At 41.6% G+C, this 15,964-nt stretch overlaps 1 protein-coding gene across 5 annotated transcripts in view; it reads left to right on the top strand.

The window, feature by feature from the left end:
- Window positions 1-1,067: 1,067 nt before the first annotated feature.
- FAM169A (family with sequence similarity 169 member A) overlaps window positions 1,068-15,964 on the top strand; it is a 66,844-nt gene continuing 51,947 nt past the window's right edge. For 2 of the 5 annotated variants that reach the window (XM_070476819.1, XM_070476817.1), the window contains exon 1: window positions 1,814-1,897. The gene's annotated coding sequence lies outside the window, so the exon portion shown is untranslated. Of the gene's footprint in view, window positions 1,239-1,306; window positions 1,389-1,613; window positions 1,898-15,964 lie in introns of those variants that run through there. The other 3 variants (XM_020913131.2, XM_020913130.2, XM_070476821.1) reach the window with 3 other exon arrangements.

Below are 15,964 nucleotides of genomic sequence, written 5' to 3'. Positions count from 1 at the left end.
AGGAAAGATCCTTGCCACAGAAAGCTGAGTTTAGCTGCTTGAATGAGGGACCACTGGACTCTCTCTTTTAGGGGCTAGGTGAGTGTGACTTTGATTACTAAAGCATGGTCAGACACCTGAAAGATAGCTTCCCATGCATAAGTGGCCACCGAATACAGTTAACAGCTGAAATCCAACCACACTCATGCATTTCAAACATAAAAAGTTGTATTGGCTAGCTTTACTCTAAGGCCCAAGCCTTCAACACCTGTTGCCTGGTAGCCAAAAGGACATCTTGCCAAAGCGGCAATCGTTTGGAATTGCCCTGGGGACTCCGCTTTACAAATAGCCCTAGAAATACAAATTCAAGAGTTATATAACTTCATTCATTTCAGATTTGCTGTGAATAAAACCCTGTTATTCAAAATTCCTGCTCAATTAAATCTTATTCAGTGTTAAGGGCCAGAAAAATGGTAAATACTTTATAATATTTAAGATTTCTGTTAATTAAATATTACAAATAAAACATTAGAGATGTGAAATTGATTTTTATGAGCAACTAGAAAAGTCTATTTGGTGAAAAACATCTAGATGAGTTAAATATCTATCAACAAGTGTTCTTTAAAGTATTTATTGGCTTCGTGGATCATTAGTAAATTCATGAAAGGCTGGAACTGCGATTGCTTAATATTTCCGAGGAATTAAAGAAGCAATTTCAAACCTATTGGATGAGATGAAAACAATGCCGCAGCTCTTGAATGGTGAGCTTATTTTCCAGAGATTACGGATTGACACAATACTATTCCTCAATTCATTTACTAAACATATTTAAACCATGGCCTGCATTACTTTAAAGAAATGTATCATGTTTTAAATACTTGAGCGCTCATCTCCCTTCCATGAGAGTGTAATTAGTAAAAGGGCCCTGGGCGCTAAGGCAGATGAACTACGTCGGGAGAGGAAGGGGAGGAGAGGAGGGTGGAGCCGCCGTTCGCCTGGGGGTAGTTTGCGTGTGCTAGGCTGAGAAAAGAGAAAAGGTCAACGCAGGAATCTGGTGGTTCCTGGTAATCTCAAAATGGAAGTCTTGTCTTGTCCAGATTGGGCTTTTTCAGATTGTGAATGGGGCTCTCTACCTCCTTTCTGCTTCCATCTTCCAGCGTGGCAGTGGATTTAAGAGGGAGGTGCCGGACGGATGCCAGTGGTCCTCACCCGCACTCTCTGCATCCCGGCCCGAGGTCGACTGGCCTCGCCCACCCTGGGTAAATTCCCGGAGGTCCCGCCCCTCGCTGGAGGAAAACTCCCCGGGGAGTGCAGACGGGCGTCCGCGAATGTTGACAGTCAAGGAGTACGCACATTCAGCGTCCAGGTCCCCGCGGCTTACCCTCACCTATTTTTATAGCTAAGCCAAGGTCACTCTTTAATACCGGGCCAGCGCCTGAGCTGCGGCGTCGCTCTCTGCCTAGCGACGGCAGCCGGGGCGGGGAGAGGGGCCGCGGGGGCGGGGCGGGGGCCGCGGCGCGCCCCCCGGCCGGCCGAGCCCACACCTGCCCGGCGCCCGCGAGACTCGCGAGCCGAGCCGGAGGCAGGGCGGCGTCCCGGGCGCCGAGGAGGGGCCGCGCGTCGCGGGCGGGCGGGGGGATTCGTGGTGGGCGCGGGCGCGGCGCGGCCGCAGAGGCTGGAGGCGCTGCGGCGCGAGTGCGTCACGCCGGCGGAGGGCACGGTGGGCTGCGGCCGGCCCGCCGACCAGGAGCCTGGTGTCCCGGGCGGCGGGCAGGCGGCTGCACTCGCCCCGGCAGCCGCGAGCGGCGCGGCCCGGGCCCGGCCGGGGGTCGCCGGCGAGCCGCCGCCGGCTCCATTCATTCCCGCGGCTCCGCCTCCTTTTCCGGGCTCCTCCGGCGGCTCCGGCGGCGCGTCCGAGGTGAGTGCGCGGCCCGTCCCGGGCGGGTGGTCCCGGGCCCAGGCCGAAGCTGCTGGGTCCGGCCTCGCGCCCCGCCGGCTTGGCCCCGCACAGCCGCGGGTTGTGACGCGGGCACGAGCTGCGGGCCTCCCCGAGGGCTCGGGCGCGGCGCAGGCCCACGGCGGCCGCCTGGGCTCGGGGCGCGCGTCCAGCTGCGGGCGACTGGCCGGCTCCTCCGAGGGGCGTGTGGTGCGCCCCCAGGTGCTTCGGCCTCCGCGCCAGCGCCACCATTTTGTGTGAGGGAATGCCTCCTTCTCCTTCCCCCGCCCGCCTCGGCCCGATCCCCAGCTGCTGCCTGCCTAGCCCACTCCCTTCCAGCCTTCCCACCTGGAGCCTTTCAGTCTGGGTCGCTGGCCTCGGCCTGGGGGAAGCGGACCTGGTGGCGAGTGGGGGTGGGGGAGGGGGCGGCGGAAGCGTTACGGTTCCGCCACGCAGGTGGCCTCCATGGATGCTCTGACCATCTCCCTTACCTGTAACCACTTTGGACTAGTTATTGTATAGATTCCCTTCTAAAATACAGGTCGTGGCAATTTTGTTCTAGTTTATAGCTGCCCATTGTGCAATTTTCGAGGCCTGTGCCCTAAGAAATCAGTGGGTGAAGCTTTGGCTTGTTTATGGCTCAGGGCTTTGGGTTCCATTTACTTAAGATGAAGTATCTCACTGGCTTTTCAGCTTCTGGAAGTTGGTCTGACTGTCTTATCTGGGGTAGTTTCACAATTAACCGCGACCCCTTCCTCTTTTGGGATATCCTTTCAAAACCTCAAACAAAACGTTCTCGTGTGAGGATTCTTGAGTGGGATAGGGACAGGTTGCTAAAAGATTACCCAAAGGAAAAGTTGTATTGTGATTCAGAACTGTTACACATACCGTCTTTTTCAAGGGTTATGAGAATTTGGTAGTTCTTGTTTTTAATTTATCTCCTCACAAATACACTTAAGTTCCTAGTAGGGTATACTCTGGCCATTTGTATTTTATCACTGCATCACAGACAGGGATTAAAGCCTGGAATGGTGGCTGTTGCATAATACACACAGTTGGGCCCTGGAGGGAATTTGCCAAAATGGATCTGGGTTTGTCGTGCCTTGTATGTCTGCTTGCATGTACAAAGGATGTACAGGTTATCTTTGCAAGCTATGTTTTGGTTTTCTACAAGAGGAACGATTTTTAATTTATTATTATTTATTATGCACAAGGTTAAGTTTTTGGTATATGGACAAGACTAAGTTTTGGGTTTTAAAACTTTGCTTGTCTCTTTTGTTTTGTTTTATGGGGTGGGGGGCAATGTGGGTGTGAGCCCAGGGGATGTGGTGAGAGGAATCTGGGAAGAGTCCATTTGTAATAAGACTTCCAGCGCAAACAATGATAAAATATCAGTCTTTCATGGAAAGCTTGTAGGCTGTCATACTGGACTCCTCTGAATTTATGATGAGAATTGGTTTAGGGAACTTAGCTTGTATGAGTAGCAACATTGCCTGCTCTTTGAGTGATTGTAATCTAAGATGCTTTACCTGTGGATTTTAGATTCTAACAAGTTCCAGATTAGTCTGATCTTTTAAGTAGTATTCAGATCATTACACATTTCTTTAATAACTATATAATATACCTTAAGCAAAAGACTTAACTTTGATTTGGAGAAAAAATATTTTATAATTAGATGCTTTTGAGAGTCATCTCTTTAAATTTTTTAAACCCTTCCACTCAACTTTTTTCTGATTAGTTGAAGGCTCTTTCACTTATTCTGTCTGAAAATAAATGATCCCGTATCATGTACCATCCCTAGCAGAAGTGTCATGCCTCTCCCTGCTGACATGTTTTTTGGGGGAGAATTAGGTGAAAGGGACCTTGGACCTTGAGAGATGAGTCTTGTTTTAGAAAACTTAAGGATTGCCTGTGCACTGAGTGGACCTGTTTTAGGTCCCTGGGGATTGAGAAGGTGGTTCCTGCCAGGAAGTTCAGCACAGAGTAAAAAGAGAAAAAAAGAGCTTGATTTTAGTTACTAGCTCCTCCAATGAGACGTTAGTTTTAGGTTTAGTTTTAGGTTACACCAGAGGTAGCTTTCATTTATTCAGCAAACACTGAGTGTTTTATGCTGTGGAGTGCAAAAATAGACGAACTCTACTCATGATGCTTATAGTCTAGCATTGTGGATTAAAATGTTAAAAATCCCTTAATCTAAATGCACAGAGGTTTTTGCTAATATGTATTGGGAACAAATCAATTTAGTAAATCCCTTTTTAAAAAAAGTCCAGATTGCATGTGGGGGGACCCCTGCATTTATGGATTCAGGAGAGGAGAAAGAGGGTTCAGTTGCTGAAAGAAACCGAGAAAGGAAAGAAACTAATAAAATTGAGAGTGTTGTCCAAGGAAAGAGAAACTACAGTAGTCAGTTGGGTCTGATCTGTCATAAGGACAAGAAAGGTAAAATGAAAATAATCCTTTGGATTTAGAAATTGAGAGTTTATTATTGGAGGCGTTAACAGGGGTGATACCAGTATAGTGATAATGGAGAAGCCATTTCAGTGAATAGCTACAGAGAAAAAGTCAACTTGACTTTTTGTTGTACAATGATAAAGTAATAAACTGTATTGATAAGGAATTTAGTCTATAAAGTCTTTTATACATATTACTAATGCTTTCAAGTTTGCATCAGCCAGCTGTTCAATACCAGATTAACTTATTCTCATTCTTAACAGTAGTTATTATTCAGATGCAGTGTAATTTCACAATTTAAGCCAAATAGATATGTTTAAACCTTGGCTTGTAAGAGTAGTTATAATAGAGCTTATCTCAAAGTGTTAGCAGAATTAAATGTGATAACATTCCTAAAGGTGAACTACTACTAGTATCGTCATCAATGAAATTAGAATTTTTTTTAAGTATCTAGTTGGGTGTTCCTCAACTTTTTCTCCTTTTTATTATCTTCTCCCCACAGTCATGCAGTGTACAGCACATTTTTGAGGTACATTTCAAAACAATGACTTTTTCTTTTTTAAAATTGTGATTTCTCTACCACTTGTCAGTGAGAGCTTTTGCTCTTCATGAGATAAAGTATAACCAAAATGAGTTGAGTTGGTAGAGTTCAAATTAAAACCAAGAAAATCTTTGGTTTTAGTGAAAACTAATGAGTTTGTGTATTAATGTGGGGAAATGAGTCTTGTTTTGAAAAATTGAATACAATTTATATAGTCCCCCATATAGCTCTTGTGGATCCCAGAATAAGAATCTATCTTCTCATTTTAGATCTGGATACTTCCCTGGAGGTTCAGTAATTAAGACTCTGCACTTCCACTGCAGGGGGCATGGGTTCGATCCTTGGTCAGGGATCTACTATCCCACATGCTGTGTGGTAGGACCGAAAAATAAAAGAAAAACAAATTTTTTTAAATATCTGGTCCTGTTTTCTATTAATTACTGCATACGAGTGGCAAATATAGCTATATTTAGCAAAAAGCAAACACATGTTCAAAGTATTGATATTTAGCTTTGTAATTTAATGCATATTTAAAAGTATTTGAAATTAATTTCAAGGCTGAGGAGATTTATTGATAAAATTTTCTAGACCATTAAAAAAGAAACCGAAGTGATTCTGAATGAAGTGAAATTTTGTGAAACGGGTGAATGCTAACTTTTTGTATCTGAGCAGCTTTTCAGAATGGCAACAACAACAAAAGGCATAGTTCTATAAAATGATCCCCGTGATTTTTCAATTGCATATGCAAACAATCACTCAGCTGAATTCCGTGGACTCTTGGCTCTCCTTTCTAGAACTGGCTTAGATGAAGACGGATGTCCTTGTGCCTTGGGTGGAGAGGTGTTTCTCCAGTCAGAACTGGAATGTGTCCGAAGTCACTAACGGTGCTCTCTGATGAGCTCATTAGTCATCTGTGTTTTCAGGAGGTGTGATACATTTGTGGACAGAATTTACTGAAGGGAAGTTTCTTCCCTTGTAAGACTTGTCCACCAAGATTTGCCCTCACTGATTTCTCCCCCGTTCCTTTTCCTCATCTTCTGTACTGTTGTTTCCAGATCCTTTGCCGTCCTGATTGTTTTCCATTGGAGGCATTCCAGTTTTTCAGTGTTCAGTTCAGTTCAGTCGCTCAGTCATGTCCGACTCTTTGTGACCCGGTGAACCGCAGCACCCCAGGCCTCCCTGTTCATCACCCACTCCCGGAGTTTACCCAAACCCATGTCCATCGAGTCGGTGATGCCATTTCAGTGTAGTGTTCTTAAAATGTGATCCTCAGGATGGAATAAAAGACTAAATGCTGTGTGACTTATGAAGAGACCGGGGGTCCTTTTCCATTTCTGTATCTCCTAATTGTTGTTCAGTCGCTCAGTCGTATCTGACTCTTTTTGACCCCATGGACTGCAGCATGCCAGGCTTCCCTGTCCTTCACCATCTCCCAGAGTTTACTCAAACACATGACCACTCAGGCAGTGATGCTATCCGACCTATCTAAAGGAAAGGGTTGATTTCCTTTAGGATTGACTGGTTTAATCTCCTTGCTGTCCCAGGGACTCTCAAGAGTCTTCTCCAGCACCACAGTTTGAAAGAGTCAGTTCTTCGGTGCTCAGCCTTCTTTATGGTCCAGCTCTCACATTGGTGCATGACTGCTGGAAAAACCATAGCTTTGACTAGATGGACCTTTGTCAGCAAAGTGATGTCTCTGCTTTTTAATATGCTGGGTTTGTCATAGCTTTCCTTGCAAGGAGCAAGCATCTTTTAATTTCATGGCTGCAGTCGCCATCCACGGTGATTTTGGAGCCGAAGAACATAAAGTCTGTCACTGTTCCCCCATCTATTTGCCACGAAGTGATGGGACCAGATGCCATGATTTTAGTTTTTTGAGTGTTGAGTTTTAAGTCAGTTTTTTCACTTCTCTTCCACTTTCATGAAGAGGCTCTTTAGTTTTTCTTTGCTTTCTGCCGTAAGGGTGGTGGTATCTGCATATTTGAGGTTATTGACATTTCTCCTGGCAGTCTTGATTCCAGCTTGTGCTTCATCCAGTCCAACATTTTTCATGGTGTACTCTGCATAAAAGTTAAATAAGTGTGGTGAGAGTATACATCCTTGAGGTACACCTTTCCTAATTTTGAATGAAGCCCTATTGTGGGATCATTTTGCTTTAACTTAGGGGAAAAAAAACACTTGCTATAATTCATATTGAGTGTAGTACCAGCTGAATCTCATTTTGTCAGCTTTTAAGTTTCCCTTTCATTTTAAAACAGTTGGCTTTGTATTCATTGTGTCATAAACATTTAAAAATTCTGAAGGTGGATCATAGTGATTAGAACAAGTATCTAAAGTCTGAAGAGAGGATACTGCAAGATTAAAAGAAATCTAACACTTAACGAGTGACTGAACAATATGCTTGATATATGATATTTGTATGATCAGGTACATTATGGGTTATATTGACTTTTGTCTTGATCTAGGAACCTGACCAAATCCCTCTGGAGAGAGATTGCCTAGGTTTAGAGACTGACTCTTCCACTTAACAGCTGTGTGAACTTGGGAAACTTGACCTGTTCACACTTGAGGCTCCTCATTGGAAGAATGTGTGTAAGAATAGTTAACCTCATAGAATCATTTTGAGGAATAAATGATTTATTATGTGTAGAATGTTGAGCATAATGCCTCGTGCAAGGTAAGCAAGCAATGAATGATAGTTCTTTCATCATCAGAAAACATTTTGAGTTAGAATAAATGATCATTCATTAGATGGTACCAATCTTTTGTAAATTAAGTGCTTTTTTCCCTGTCTTCTTTCTTTTAAGTGGTCGTGCATGACCTAAGGTATTAGTTAGAAAGGACATCAGAGATCATTTGACCCATCCCTACTTTTTATATATTTGGAAAAGTTATGTTTCTCTGGAGTTCTGAGCCTGGTTGAATAGATGAAGAAAAGGTAGAATAGGTAAAACACACTCTCGTGTGATAAGTATGTTAAAAGAAGTATGCATGAGGAACTTGCAAGAAACTCGTGAGTTTCTCAAGTTGTCTCCCTTCATTTTTACCTATTAATCCATCCTACACGCAGTTGCTGGGTAAATTGTCTTAAACCATAGCCTTGGGTATTTCTCTTCTGCTCAGGATCTTTAAATTACCTCCTTCTGTGTGCAAAATAAAGTCCAAACTCTTTAATCTAGTGTTCTTGGCCTGTTATTTCTATCCTCAATTTATTTTCCTGGTGTACATGCCACTGCTTTTTATATACCTTAACTCTCTTGATGAATCCAACTACTTGCTAGTCTCAGTATGCTTTCTGGCTTCCTTTTAGCATTCCCATCCTAGAGGGTCTCCCCTTCTATCTGCCTGTTGAGAGACCATCTATTGCTCTTCCTCTAGCCGCAGAACTTCACATGGATTTTATCTGTGGCAGTTCTTTGTTCTAGCACCAGTGTGTGGTTTATTGATGCAGACTTGTTCAGTCATTCGTCATTCATTTATATAGTAATATGTGTTGAAGCCAGGTGGCTCAATGGTGAAGAATCTGCCTGCAAAGCAGGAGATGCAGGTTCAATTCCTAGGTTGGGAAGACCCCTGGAGAAGGAAATGGCAACCCACTGCAGTATTCATTGCCTGGGAAATCCCATGGACAGAGGAGCCGGTAGGCTACAGTCCTTAGGGTTGCGAAGAGTTGGACATGACTTAGTGATTAAACAACAAATATATTGAAGCCAGAGAGGAAGGCTATTACTACTCTTTTTTTCCCCTGGGCCTGCTGCCGGTGAAATGTAAGAAAGCAATTTTACTTGATCTGGGTAAGCATACATACCTGAGTTTGCAGGAAGATTGTAAGAGCAGGTGTATGAGGCTGTGGCTCACAGTGCAGAGTGGGAGAAGCCTGGAAGGGGAAGGGGCATGTTTAAACTGTGTTGGGCGGCTGCTTGTGTTGGCCAACTTGAAAGTTGGCGTGGCAAGTAGCAGCAACCCTTGGTTACATTAGGAAATGGGGAGAGGTCGTGGTGATGCTGGTAGTGGTGATTGCGACTCAGCAGAATATTTCCTAAGTTGTAAGCCAAAGTTAAGTACCAAGTTTTGTTTTTGTTTTAGTATTTCCTTTAAAACGAAAATATCCATCTTCATAGTTCTAATGAGACATATCTCTGTGATATTATATGGTAAAGATATGTACAACAATATGCATATTGTTTAGACTCCTATTTTTTAAAATTGCCCATGTCCTTGAGATTTACTATGCCAAACTCGTATTTACTTTAAGCAGTATAAAATTGAATCTATTTCATGGTAAAGAAAAGGTTTTTAAAAAAAAGACTGTATAATGTTGAAGGACAAAACTTCGTGGTGTATTCATTTAAATAGTTCTTATTTTGCCCCTCTTGAGGTTTATAAACTGCTCCTGTGAGATTATAAACAGTGTTTAATAATCTGGGTCATGACGGGCTCAGGTAGCTGACATGTTCTAGAGGCAAAGGTATTCTTTTCAGCAGAACCACATGTGGTTGATCAGTGGAAGCTTCAGTTACAAGCACATGTCTGTTTCACATATTGCCTATTAATTTATTGTTAAGCTTTTGCATATGTATCTGAGAAATGTAAGTAGCTCACTCTGTCTTCCTCCAAGCATATAGACAGGATGATGAGGATTTAGCTCCATCCCTGGTTGTGGTCATTTTAGTATTTATGGTCTGACTCATTTTGCTTAGGAGTCCCATGTCGGCTCTATGAGCCTTGCTTGTCTTCCCAAGATAGAACCTCCCAAATCACTCTTCTCCCTGGGAAGTTGGATGCAGGCATGTAATCTAAATTTTGTCAGAGTTGCATCCAAGAGAGCCTACACTACACAGTGAGTGATTGAGGAAGGAGGCTCCATGTGTAATCTCCTTTCTTCCCTTGGTTCTTCCTCCTTCACCAGGAATATCTACTGTTAATAATATAATGTGAGCCCTTCCAGATCATTTTCTGCACAAACATATAAATATATACCAATATTTTTCATAAATTAGTTTTAAAAATACATGGAATAGGCTTTTTAAAAAAAATTTGAGTTGAGCATTTTTTATGTTTGTTCTTGTTTTATGAATTGCCTGTTCATGCCACTTGCTTATTTATTTGCTTAGTTTAAAAACTTTTGTATTAAGGAAGCTAATTCTTATGGGTCATCTTGGTTATATAAAGTTTGCCCCTGAGTTTTTGATGTAAATTTTTTTCATGTAAAATTTTTAATGTATTATTAGTTTTTACTTTGAACTTTAGTCCTTATTCAGAGGTCCTTTTCCTCTCCGTTCAGCTCATTTGCTTATGGCCGCACAGCTAGTCTGGTGGCTCAGATGGTAAAGAATCCACCTGCAGTGCAAGAGGCACAGGTTCGATCCCTGGGTCGGGAAGATCCTCTGGAGAAGGAAATGACAATCCACCGCAGCATTCTTGCCTGGAGAATTCCATGGACGGAGGAGCCTGGTGGGCCACAGTCCATGAGGTCGCAAAGAGTCAGACACAACTGAGCGACCAACACTTTCACTTTCACCCGGCTATTAATCCTGGCAGTTTTGGCTTGAGAACACACTCCCTTAACTAGTATTCTACACATTCTGCCTTTCAAGTGCATCAGCTTCTATGCCGTGTGCCTGGATGTTGCTTTTGTAAGTCCTGAAACATGCCAAGTACCCATTGCCTCCATGTTTAAATGATTTCTTAGATGTAGGACCGTTTTTTGTAGAAATGAAGAAGGAATTAAACTGTTAGAAAACTGATAAGATTTCTCTTGGTATGTGTGAGCAGTCTTATACCATCTTAGGATCCTACTGTGCTTTCCGGCCTAGTATGGTGACTAAAAGGATCAGTCTCACAGCCAGACTGCCTGGGGTCAGATCCTAGCTTTGCTGCTTATTATAGGTTGGGCAGTTGGTAAAGAAACTGCTTGTAATGCACAAAGACTTGAGATGTGGGTTGGGAAGATGCCCTGGAGAAGGAAATGGCAACCCACTTCAGTATTCTCGCCTGGGAAATTCCATGGACAGAGGAGCCTGGTGGCTGCAGTGCACGCAGCTGCAAAGATCAGACAGGGATTGAGTCTGCACACACAGACATAGTGTGCCGTGGACAGGTTACACTGTTGCTGTGTGGTTTAGTTTCCTCCTCTGACAAAAGATGATTAAATCTCCGGCTTCATGGGCTGGGGATAAAAACTGTCTCAGGGATACATGTGAAATGTTTAAAATAGAATCAGGTGCATAGTCCATGTGGGCTCAGTGATTATTACTTCAAAAGTTGATTTTTGTTCTCTACTTGAAATAAAAAAGGTAACGAATATAAACCACGTTTGTAGGACTTCCCTGTAGCTCAGACAGTAAAGAAAATGCCTGCAACACAGGAGACCCGGGTTTGATCCCTGGGTCCGTAAGATCCCCTGGAGAAGGTAATGGCAACCCACTCCAGTATTCTTTCCTGGAGAATCCCATGGACAGAGGAGCCTGGCGGACTACAGTCCGTGGGATCACAAAGAGTCAGACACAACTGACGCTGCTACTACTGTGAACCACATTTAACTTCCTGTCCCATTACCCACACATTTATAGGCATCTTTACCTGTATATGGACTTCCTGGTGGCTCAAACCATAAAGCATCTGTCTACAATGAGGGGTTCGATCCCTGCGTGAGGAAGATCACCTGGAGAAGGCAGTGGCACCCCACTCGAGTACTATTGCCTGGAAAATCCCATGGATGGAGGAGCCTGATGGACTATGGTCCACGGGGTCACAAAGAGTCGGACACGACTGAGCGACTTCACTTTCACTTTGACTTGCTTATATGTAATCAAATCTTTTTCCTCTCTCAGAGGATAGAAAAGGATTTCTGAGCATTGTTGAGCCCACCTAAGTGTTGATAACTGTAGCAGTCTGTTCAGTGGTTTCATTTTTGTCATACTCAAAAACTCAGTTCTAGGAGTGGAAACAGACTCATCTTGGATTTAGGGCCTTATGTAGGATAGGAGGATAGAAGGATAAAAGGTGAGTAGAATAAAAGTTGAGCTGATATAATACAGGACCTAGGTTAGTCAGAGAAGGATATGATGGTGGGGAGAAAAGAGACAAAGGGAGAATAACAATGAGGTCCAGGAACAGGCCTTTTGTGTAAAAGGTTGAGAGCATCACAGATTTTATGTTACTTGGATACCCAACCCATTTTCGGTCTTGGGAAGACAATCAGCGGAGGTAGGATCAAGGCTTGGACTGGTTGAGATAACTTTTTTTTTCCTAAGAACTCTTTCAGCTCTAAAATCTCCATAATCCTTTGGATCTTCTCCTCCTCCTAAAGCCCCCAATAATAGCGACACTCTTGAAGTAACTTAGGAACTCAAGTTAAAAATACGTATTTTTTCCTGCTTTAAGAGTATATTTGATGGGAGGGAGTCAGGGAGGGGATATATGTTTAAAAAAAATAAATTAAAAAAGGTTCTGATATGCAGGAAATAAAATAAGAGAGAACATTAAATAATCATACAAAAAGTTCCACATACTTTCAAAGAGGATTCTTATTTTCAGGTATATTTTTAATACTTTGTAAATTATAATGCATAGCCTCAGAGTGATAATAAAATATTATAGAATAAAAAATATATTTGATATCCAGTAATTAACCTTAAAAAGGAGGGGAAATCACAGTAATAATTTGATTTTTAGCTCTTTCTCATAGTTTCTTTCTTAAAGAACATTCATTCTTGCAAACAGTTACATAATTTTTCAGGAAAAGGGGATGGAAGTATTAAAAGATGGGTATAAAATAGCTGGTGGGCCTCTTGTGTTCTTATGTAAGAGGTGTATTATGTTTTTATACAGGTTATCCAGGATTAATGAGCATGCCATTTACTTAATTTATAAATTAATTTGGACACTTTCTACACTTCATTGTCCATTCTGCATAAAATTTTTGATGAGTTAGTTTGCTTAAGGGGACATTAAGCTTTCTCATTCATGTAGAATCTAGTTAGGCCTTTGGTTCATCTCATGGGCAGAGCATAAAGTACTTGACACAATTTGATCTGACAGCTTTACAGTTATATAACATTGAACCGAAGCTTAAAAACAACAAAAAAAGAAGTCACTGATGTTTTTCATAGCAAGCTATATTTCTCTCTAAAACCTTCCTAACCCTCTCTGTCTCCCTAAACCTAGCAGAACCAGCTTAAGGCTAGTAATTTACACAGTCTTAAGCTAACCGCTATTTTTTAAAATAAACAATTACAAACATTTAGAGGTGAAAAGGTCCTTAGGATTATCCTGTCTAGTTGCATCACGTTACCAATGAGAATACAGAAGGCTTAAGATGGTAAGTAACTTGCCTAGGGCCACGAAGCTGGCTAGTGGCAAAACTGACCTGGGCATCTGCACAGGGTTCCAATACAAGTATTCTTTCTGGTGTAATGTGTGAATACAATGTTTAATAACAAGGTGTAGTTGTGACATTTTACAGAAGTAAGTTTCTTGTGACAAAGAGTATGATATTTGATTTTGCATATTGAGTAAAAAATAATTACATTGGAATGTCTGCTTGTCTGGATTCATATTCTAGCTCCACTAGTGCTGTGACATTGATTGTGTCTTAATCTCATCTGTAGAATGGGGCTGATAGAAGTACTTCATTCTATGTTACATGCAGCATTCTCTTTAAAGTCTGGTATGTCCTCATTTCTCAGTAAATGTTACCTGCTGCTCTTACTGATTTATAATAATTTCTAGTTCTTTCATCTTTTTAAAATACTGATCAGTGATTGTTTAGCCAATAAAATTTAGCACTGAGAGTGACCAGTAATGAAAGTAATAGATTTAAGGACAGATTTGAAAACCTAGAAATATTTTAGAAGGGGTGTATGTTTGGGCCTTTGGAATTGGGGAAATATTTTCTAATTTTTTTCATATTAAAAGCTATGATGCTATAGTTGTTTTTAAACTATATTCAAAAATAACAACTTTTAAGTTTGTTGGGAGATGCCCTGGAGGTGAAATGAGAGAGAAAATAGTGAAATAATTTCTTCTATAGTGAAGAAGAAATACATTTATTTTGAACTTGCTTTGTTGCCACAGAAATGATCGATTTAAGGACATTTAGTCATGCTTCCCCCCTGCAGAAGAAAGTGGCAACCCACTTAAGTATTCTTGCCGGGAGAATCCCCATGGACAGAGGAGCCTGGAGGCTACAGTCCATGGGGTTGCAAAAGTCAGACACGATTTAGCAACTAACCCACCAGTCATGCTTCCATATCTCCAAAAAAGATTTAAAAAAAAATCCTTTCAATGTTAGTTGCTCAGTTGTGCCTGACTCTGCAACCCCATGGACTGTAGCCCACCAGGCTTCTCCGTCCGTGGGATTTCCCAGGCAAGAATACCGGAGTGGGTTGCCATGTCCTTCTCCAGGGCATCTTCCTAACCCAGGGATCAAACCTGGGTCTCCTGCATTAGACAGACTCTTTACCATCTGAACCACCAGGAAAATGAACAATATGAAAATTAAGTCAGATGCATCTGGAAATGGCCACATTTCTAGTGCTCCAAGTCTAAAGGTTTTCACTATAAAATAATGAGTCATAAATGTGACACAGAACCCAGTGTTTTACTCACTCTGGAGGATGGGCTTGGGTGTCAGGTCCATGCCTGCATCTGAGATTTGCCACCTACTCTCTCTTTGTGACTCTGGGGAAATGATTAACATCTCCAAGGTGGCTTACTTTCCTATAAAATAAGAATATTAATTGGGTCCACCACATATCTTTGCCTCAAGGCTTGAATGAGAGCTTTTGGCATTCTTTTAGCACAGTTCTCACACATTCTGGCACTTAATAAAAGTTAGTTATTAAAAAAGAAAGGAAATCACAACCCTTCTAACCATATTTTTTCCCTCTGGTAATGCTCATTATGCAAATTTCAGAGTATTTACATGATTGAATTTCAGGAAAACAGGATCGTTTCATTTTGTGTTTTTATTAAAATCTTTAACTAAAAATGCAGATAAACCCAGAAGACGTTATTTTTTGTATTTAAAAACCTCAGTTTAAAAAGGCTTAAGAATAAAGGATAACAAACTTCTCTTTTTACAACTAGTCATGTTCTGCTTGCCTTTGATCTGAATCGGTGTCTTCTGAATGGTGAGCAAAAGTGTTCTTACATACTACAGGAGATTTAGGAGACGTTTTTAATTGATATTCAAGTGAATGTTTAAGTTATAGAAATTTGAATGCTGATTAGGAAAATGTATAATCTCATGTATCAAGGTGAGGATTTCATAGGCTTTATAGTTTAGGATGAATAAATTTTTTTTTAAAGTAAGCTTCAAATACTAATTTATATTTTATCCTTTACATCATGGTTACTCTTAGGAAATAAAAATTTTAAATGCTTCATTCATGCCATGTTTTGGTAGTTAATATTTTAGAGAGTCTTTTGAGTTGGCTTAAGAGGGATACTTTTTTTTAATTGACCTTGGCATGTGGGATCTTAGTTCTCCTGACCAGGGATCTAACCTGCCTCCCCCCTGTGGTTGTAGCATGGAGTCTTAGCCACTGGACCTCCAGGGGAAGTCCCAGGAATACTTTTATTCTTCCTTGAACTTCTGTAGCATATTAAGTGCCTTTGAATGTTTTACTTGGGCACAAAGTTGGGATTTTGTCTACAGGAAAGCAAAAACGGTTACTGTACTACGTGCTTTTAACCAGTGTCCTCCTTGTGCTGCTTTCAGTTGCTGTTGACTGTGTTTTCTTTCACTCATGTTTTTAGTTTTTGTAAGAAAAAAAATATTTTTGTTTGGCTGCATCGAGTCTTAATTGGAGCATGTGGGATCTAGTTCCCTGACCAGGGGTTGAACCTGGGCCCCCTGCATTGGGAATGTGGAGTCTTAACCATTGGACCACTAGGGAAGTCCCATTTCTTCATTCGAGTTGACGGTTTGACTATAGAACATAATGTTGTATTTGCTTAGATTGCTTTTTCATATTGACTTTGATAGAGATACAGAGATTTGCCAAACTAACAAATAAGCTTCCTTCAATGTAGAGCTACTGTTTTATTTT

The sequence above is a fragment of the Odocoileus virginianus genome, chromosome 14, assembly GCF_023699985.2.
Source record: "Odocoileus virginianus isolate 20LAN1187 ecotype Illinois chromosome 14, Ovbor_1.2, whole genome shotgun sequence".
Taxonomy (NCBI): Eukaryota; Metazoa; Chordata; class Mammalia; order Artiodactyla; family Cervidae; genus Odocoileus; species Odocoileus virginianus.
The sequence above is the reverse complement of the archived record's forward strand: the minus strand, read 5'-3'. Positions and strand labels throughout refer to the sequence as shown.